This window comes from Vidua macroura, chromosome 2 (assembly GCF_024509145.1).
Source record: "Vidua macroura isolate BioBank_ID:100142 chromosome 2, ASM2450914v1, whole genome shotgun sequence".
Taxonomy (NCBI): domain Eukaryota; kingdom Metazoa; phylum Chordata; class Aves; order Passeriformes; family Viduidae; genus Vidua; species Vidua macroura.
Genome location: NC_071572.1, coordinates 97013102 through 97021737, shown reverse-complemented (window position 1 = coordinate 97021737; position 8636 = coordinate 97013102).

Below are 8636 nucleotides of genomic sequence, written 5' to 3'. Positions count from 1 at the left end.
CAGCTCTCTGTAAAAGCCTACATTTATAAAGGAGCTTGTCCAGGGCTCGGTCAGGCTGTTTCATCACTGGGGGGTTCTCTGAGAAGGATAAGTTACTGAAGAAGGCAATGACTCACCAAGAAGCATTTTAGTGATGATCAGTTTCAACTATGTTTTGGAAGACAAAGACAGTGTTTGTCAATCTATTTAAAGAGCTTCCCAGTGAGAAGTTTAATGCATTTGTGGGAATTGAGTTTCTGTTTTCAAAAGTAAATGGTGTAAGTCATGAACACAAAGCCACAGAAAATGAGAAATAAATAGGTACATTATATTTCAAATTATAGGTTTGAACTTTCCACATCACCTAGAAAATAGTAATTTTATTTAATGGACATATTACTGAAGATACATAAAGATTATTTTACCCTAGAGTTACAGCTTTTGTCATTGGTATGTATGAACAGTGAAAGTGTCTGTCAAATGTTAATTTTTCTGCTTTCCTCCAAAGAAATCCTACTGGCCATCTCAAAGTGTAGTAAGGATAAAATCTTGAAAAAGGATTTCCAAATTTCTTTGGCCGCCTTTTAAAACTATGTACTCTGTATTTCATAACTTCAGCTGCCCCCTCAGGAAAGACCCTTCAGTAGCACTGGGGCTGAACCTACCTAGAACAACTTGCACAATAATGTGTAGTTGCTTTGGAAGAAATTATTTCCCTTTGCAATAGGTCCAACAGTTGATGTGGGGAGGCTGTATGCATTTGGACTGGTGTGTTAGTCTTCCAGAGGAGGATTTCTGTGTCTTTCTCTATTTTCCTGGCTTTTAAATACTGTCTGTTCCCTTCTAGATTTCCTCACAAATCCTCCTATCTTGTTTGGCTTTCTTCTTTATCTATGCTAAGACATATGAGCAAAATGAAACAAGGAAGATTTTTTCCTCTACATTTTCAGGGGAGGGGAGACTGTAGATTACGATAAATCTCTCTTTCCAGGAAGACCAATAAAAAAGAGACCCAAACTCTTCCATTCTTCTGTGCTCAGCCAGCTGGGTGAACCAGGCTCTCTGGGAAGGAAAGAGTGGTAGGTGTAGGAGGTGGGAGAGGGGCAAACCTGCTGTTGAGTGGGTTTCACAGCTAGAGCAACAGCTCTTTCCAACAGGAGAGAGCTCTAAATGCATTAGTGAGCCATTTGGTTCAGAGAAAATAAAAGATGTGAAGAAATAAAAAAGACACCCCACCCCCCCCCCACTTCTTTCACATTTGAACACACTGGATTTTCATTATAATCCATTAACCTACTCATAGCCTTTCATTAGAGCTCTAGGGAGACTGGAATATTTTTGGCAATGTACTGTTATGAAAAAATACAAGTTAAAAACCCACATAACTTCCCCCTTCCCAGAAACTGGAGCGGTCAAATAGAAATTTGAATCTTTTCTCATACCATACCATGAAGAGTGTGAAATTGCATGAGCATCAGATGTGTTTCATTCTATATTTGCATTATTTTTGTGAAGAATAAAAAAATTCCCCATAATTTGCCATGATTTGTCTACTTAGTTAGTACTCAGTACATAAGGTGCACACAAAGACTTAAATATATGTAATTAGGAAAAAAATGCCTATAGGCTGACAGAAATAATGCAGTTTTAGTTTAGAAAGTAGTTTTAAAAATACACTGTTTGAACCGGTAAATTCTTCTGATTACCACAGAACTATTCTATTAGTTTCATTGAAGGTACCTCTAGTGTAAAACTAGAACTTTCTGTTCTTTCTTGTTTATGTGGTAGCATATTGTTTTCCAGGTTCAGCCTGAGTCACTGCTGTGATGCTTTACAATATTTACCTAATGTTTTTTAAAGGACCTACAAGATGCCCATTTAATTACCTAAGCTACCATCTTCTTACCTACTGTCAGGGATGGCACCCAAGGTGATGGGGATTAACTGTGTGACAAACACTACCATCCATATTGTACTCAGCAGTTTTTTAAACAGTTTTTGAAATATGCAGTTCTAAAGTCTCCAATCAAAACCTCTGAAAAGAGGATAATAATCTTCCTGCATTTTTGCTAGACTTCTTAATATGTCATCATTATCTCATAGATGCTTAAAGAAATTACATTAAGTATCTCTATTCCCATTTCTGTGCATTAATCTAAGGACAATTTTTTTTTTTTTTTTTACAAAATACTCCCTTCCAGATACCTGTTTGAAGGTACATTTGACTTGGAAAAGGTGCTGCAAATTTGTGGAGAAAGTAAAATTGGAAACACTTTAAATTTTCTATGTAATAGGCGAGGTTTTATATCTGCTGAAATAATTCTGATTTCTCTTTTGGAAACTGGATTTTCTAAATTTAATACTGAGAGCTTGCATTGTTTAACATGTAAACTATGGATGTTCAATGTTTTACCAGCAGATTATGTTTGAGCCATTGCAGAGGTGCTATAGAAATATAGTAAAAGATATCGGAAAGACATTAGAACTCAGGTACCACAATTATGACTTTAAAATACTGTGTTTGAAGCTTTCTTTTTCCTTGAAATTGACCTCTTATTAACTAAATTAACCCAATTTGCTTTATGGTAATTGGTTAAGAATGACACCTTTTATCTCTTTCAGCTCTGAAGACTGCTTTGTCCACATTCAGAGAAATCCATGGTGAAAATATGATGGTAGGAAGCTTCAGACAGAAACATGACCTATTTTTTTTTGATTCAGTTATTTGTTGTAGCTGAGATATGCTATACAAATGAATTACCAGTACATATATCTTGTTGCAGCAATATTCTATTTTTCTTTCTAATAGCTATTTTTATAATTTCTAACAGCCCTTTGTGAGTTCAGAATTCTTCGCATCAGCTGCTGGGTAAGAAAATTTCATTGATTTTCCACAAGGTGGCACGTAAGAATCAGCCTGTGTTTTAATTAATATAATTCTGTTAATGTACTCTTGGTAAATGTCAAATGCATGTGCATACTCAGTGAAGCAGGAATACGTTCCTAGTCCAGAGTGTAAAGTAAATGGCAATTTAAATACAGCATAGCAAGTGCTGCTCTATCTCTTGCTGAATTATGGAGTTGACTGCTATTGTAGAATAGGTTATCAAAATAAAATCTAACCTAAGCATGTCACAATTACTTGTATCGTGAAATGAGATTAAAAACTGATTCATGTAATGAAATCCCTTGGAATTGTGCAGGAATTAACTTAAAATAAATTATTTATTCATGATTTAATATTATTTATCCATGCTTACATTTTATGAAAGACAAGCATCAGTATCAATGTGTTTCCTTAAAGTAGATAAATAATTTTTAAAGTGAGCGTTTAGTTATTAAAAACTCTCATACAGTCATTTAATTTGTGAGTTTTGGTGAAGGTTCTGTGCTAGAGAACTTCCTTATCAAACCAAGAAATAGGTCTGATCCAAGTTGCCATCCAAGCAGAAACTAGTCGAGATGTTGCATATCTAACAGTGTTAAGCTAATGAGTGCTTTCTTCTGGTGCTAGAGATCACCACATACTCTAAATTTCCTAACATTACAGTAAAAGAAATAAAATTGGCTGACCTACCACCAAAAAGTTGCTACTGTGGTATTTCTTGCATCTCAAGTAGATACTGAGTAGACAATCAATCTGAGAAACTCTGTGCTTATAACAGACTTTAAGCAAAAGAAACTTTTTGGTAAAAGTTTTCAAAACCAGACAACAATCTATACAGTCAGTAATAAACTGTAGGCCCAGACAAATCCTACCAAGAAAGAAAATGACATTTTTATCAGACTGAAAGCACTGTAGACAAGGATTTTAATTTTGCGATTACTCTGCAGTGGATCTCTGTCTCTTTCAACAAATGTGAAATATGATCTAGCATTATATAGCAATGTTCTTAAGTCCATATCAATGACATATTATTTCCATCTGCTCGGAAATGTTCCCTGAAATTCCCTGAAATTTGCATTTTTAATTTTATTCCTCAGAATTATTATTTTCCCATGGTTAATGGAAGGGCAATATCATCAGGGAACATCTATATCCTATTGATGTTATATGTGAATTAGAGAAATATGTACAAGGGATAAGAAGGAAGAAAAAACCAACACATCTTTGGTGACCAAATTCTAAATTCAGGGTCATTATGATAAGTAACAGGGCTAATTAGCATTTTGTCTGAAATACTTAGTATTCTTAACCCAGGAGAATGTCAATCATGAATTGTTGAACTTGATCCTTGATCTGAGACTGATCAGCTCTAGAAATTATTATCTCTGAAATTAATCCTTTTTCAACTAAAATTCTCAGAAGGCCACAGAGGTGTCTCTGTGTTTGAGGCCTTGAAGGAAAGTTGTTTCCAAGTTTGCTGTTGGAATTTCCCCTATGTTTCTGTACAGAAAAAAAGTAGCATTCAAATTCCCACATTTTAGGAAATGAGATTCCCTGTCACTTTAGGAAACAAAATTTCCAGGCAGTGTAGAAGACAGAAGATGATAGAGGGACAAACAAGCAATTTAGAATGGTAATGAGCTCGGGCATCCTGCAAATTTTTCATAGCGTGACAGTGGATGGTCTGTGCACAGTGCTGCTGCTGGTCTGCTGACATTAATGATATGGGGACTCTTGCCTCCTTACCCAAGCACATTACACTGACAGCTGAAGGGCAGTTAGCTGCACTGGTGGCAGAAGAATTTATTATTTTATGCTGGTGATGACTGATGCTTGCCATTTTTTGCTAGAACTGCTCCTTTGAGCTGTGATACAGAATTTGAGCATCAGGTAATTTTTTCCTTTTGAAAGAACTGCTATTTCAACCACTGCCATGTGCCCACTTGCACTTCTGAAGTGAAGAGTTACTGAATTTATTTCTACTGGTGGAAGACTTCATTTGATTTTTATGTTGAGGCACCAGCTCATTCACTAGCTGTCTCAAGATGCTTGCTACTTTAAAAAAGTGAAGTAAGAACTATCAGGGGTTGTGGTTTTAATGTGTTATTTCCTCACTTTTCCTGTGCACAACAGCCTGAAGCTGGGGCAGCAGAGGTGTGAGATAGCAGAGTAAGGACTGGCTGTTTTCAAAGCTCTTTCTCAATGGTATGCCAGAAACTGCATATACCTCCTTGGAATATTTTCACTGCAATGACCTTGTACCTTCCTTGAATTAAAGGAAGAGTCACTTTCCTCTTGCTATTGCTAAAACAATTCCAAATTACTGCAGCCCCAAAAAGGATTGGCTAGTGTGCAAAGCAGCTCGCTAGCTTTCTGGAAAATTGCAATTATCAGTAATTAAGTAAATAAGCCAAACATAAGATGTTCTTGAGTTGCTGCATGACAGTTTTGTAACTTTATGAACACTGCTTTACAATCCATATGAAGGATTGCCATTCACTCAGTGATTATTCCAAAGTAATTTCAACTAGAATTATGCTACTAAATACAGAAGTGTAGAAGTCTAGTTAATGTAATTCCCTGAAAACCTTGTCATATTCTTATGCTAATAAAAAAAAAATTTGAAATAATATTATCCATTTACATGTTGAAAAAGAAATCCAGCATTGAAGTTTAATTGACTATTTATAATTAAATAGAAGTAAAGCGTGCTGAATAAAATTTAGGTGACAAACACTTAAGTGGCTAAAAAAAAATTTTTGTATTTTCTGTCTCTATGGAAAAAGAAAAAAATTTCATTCATAATAGCAGTTCTCATTTGGAGGATGTATAATAAGAATGCAAAGAAGCTGACTACTTTGCACTTCATTATTGCTATGAACATGGCCCCAAAGCAAAACAAATGTTGATATATTCCCCTGAGTGTATTCATTAAACAAACTGAAGTGTTTTTTCTGCTTTGAAGAAACATCAGTGGACTGAACTGTCACATCCTCAAAAATGATACATATAGATAATGTCAGTGATGTCAGAGAATTATATTACTGCTAACCCACAAAAACATTGCTAGAAAAGTGATATTTTAGTAAAATCCATTTTGTTTCTCTTGGCATTTTTAAGTATTAGTCCTATTTGTACCTTTGTAATTGATTTTAAATGTCATTAAGACCATACCTGCAGAAATGTCTCCCAAATCAGATTTATCTTTCTTGATGTGAAAAAGGCAAAGTTAGAATGTTTGTTCTTGATAAGATAGCCTTCTGTTGACATACAGCATAATTTTAAACAAGCTGTAGGTTTCTGTCTTCACATTGCTAGTCTCTTTCCTCTGTGGTCCATCCCAAAGTATCTTCACCTTTCTTTCACATTTCATCAGGCTTCAGCAAGGTGCTGGAATAGGAATTCTGCAACTTTTTCTGCATTTGCTACATCTGTATTTGATTTTTATTTTCCTCTGTGACACCAAGAAACTGGAATGGAGGCCACTTTGTGAGGTTTGTCCATATCTTCTGAGATTCTCACTGTGTCACCCTGAAAATATTTGCTGGAATTTTGTGAAGTCTAACATTAAAATAGTATTTTAGAAAAATTTTATTGTGTTAAACCACATTTTTGAATTTAAGAAGTCACATCCCTGGTCATTCAGACAAGGAAATTATATTAAAATAGTATAATGCCTGCCATGATATCAGTGTCTGAAGTTGGTTTTTCTCTGTCTTTGATACTGATTAAATAGTTTCTAGTAGTTCCTAGTCATGCATTTACTGAGTACATTTACTGAGTTTTTAATAAAGTTCCGTGTGTTTGTAATGACAGAGGCTGTAAAACTGATATGTCCAGCCAAACCTTATTTTGGTGGACTGGCTATGGGGATTATTAGAGATACAGCTTCCTTTTTTTTTCCAACCAGTACTACAAATCAACAACTTAGAAATTCTCCATTTCAGTAATTGCACATTTCTGGCTCTTGTGGATATACTCACTTTTATTTTTCTTAGCCTTGTATACATTCACATAATGGTCAGTGGAAGTAACTAGTCACATAATTCTGTACATTCTATCTGGAGGAATATGTATGTATTAGAAAAAGGAGATTCTCAGAATAAAGGGCTCAAATTGTCTTTTCAAAATTATCTGTATCTGTGTCCTTATAAATCCTCCTTATAAAAGCTGAGCCCTCTCCTCCTTTGACTTCAGTGATTTTTTTCAGTCAAGCTTGGGTTGGCATCCATCTCATCCAATCAAGTCTACAGACTAGAGGCAAAGATCTGAGCTACTACCTCAAACTCCAAGTGTTGTCAAAGGAGAATAACAACAATTTCCTAAGCCAAATCTGGCCTGTTTCAGAAGGTCATATTAGAAAGAAATAAGGTATGCCATTAAAAAGCTTATTTCTCTCCCTTGTCTATCAGAGGGATTGTTGATAACTCATATATGGAAGTCTAGAGGGTAGTCTCCTCACTTGTGTTAATAGCCTACAGCTATGCTTTAATTATTTAAAGAAAGAGAATTGGACAAAATCCTTGGGAATTGCAGACCTTTCACTTACCTGACAGTTATACTTGAAGAGCATCATTTATTTCTCGACAAAAGTGGGAGGTCAACACAGACAAAAGCCTGATAGCAGATGCTCCATCAGAAGCGCTGCAGCTTGCCCTCCTAGCCTGGGGATAGCTCTCCTGCATATCAGTGTTCTGGGGTTGAACATCTTCAGTGCATTTTGTCTTGCCTAAGTGTAGATGCTGCATCTGAACCAGACATTTTTATTGCCAGAGGAGAAAAAGCAGGCATTTTCAGGACATGATTCCTCAGCTCTAGTTACATTTTTACCTTTCTCTCCACATAGAAAAGTAGTTCAGCTACTCCACATAGCTAAGTTAGCTCTCCACATAACTAAGTAGTTCACCTCTGAAGGAAGACCTGCATTCCAGATGTCTCTAGGCAGGTGAGATGAATTCTTCTTATCCAATCCATGCAACACAGTGAGACAGTTATCTTGACCTTAGTTTCATTGAAATTCTATTTTCTTGAGTGTTTGCCTCATTTTTGCACTACATGTTTGCTTTGCCTTTTATATATACCTTGTGAGTCTTGACTCCCTAACAGTGCTTCCTCCATGGATTCCTAAATTCAGACAAACCATAAAAATATCCTTACTCCATTAATGAGATGCTGCCCATGACCATGTACGCTTTTGAAAAGATGCTACAATTCTCTTCCTGGACAGCACAAGTCAGAATCCTTTTCTTCATCTAAACCTTTGAAAATAAATCAATCATAAAAGCATAGGTATGGTGTATTTCTCAGTAATAATAGCTCTACATATGCCACAAATATATGATATCTATTTTTAAGCTTACCAATAACCTCAATTGTGGCAAATATTCATTAAATATCCCAATGCTGTAGTATTTTTCTTTGATTTAGTGTATTAAATATAAGCTATTAGCTTTCTGTGCAATCCATTTCAAATGATGATAACTGTCTTTTTATAAAGAAAAATAGCCTTGAAAAACATGTTTTAGAAATTCTGTCATAACAAGACAGATTTGCATCAGTACAGGGGTAATTAAATTTCTTAAAAGCTTTTCCATTCCGGTATCAATTAGGGACATTGTGGCTTTCTTCCACTGTTTCATAACACTTACCCAGAAGATGGTTTGTCTTTTTAATGCTTTCTGCTGTAGAGTTGTGTATTTATGATTACAAACTTGAGTGATTAAATTCTAAGAACTATCTGGACTCCCTTGACTCCTTGAAAGCAAACATG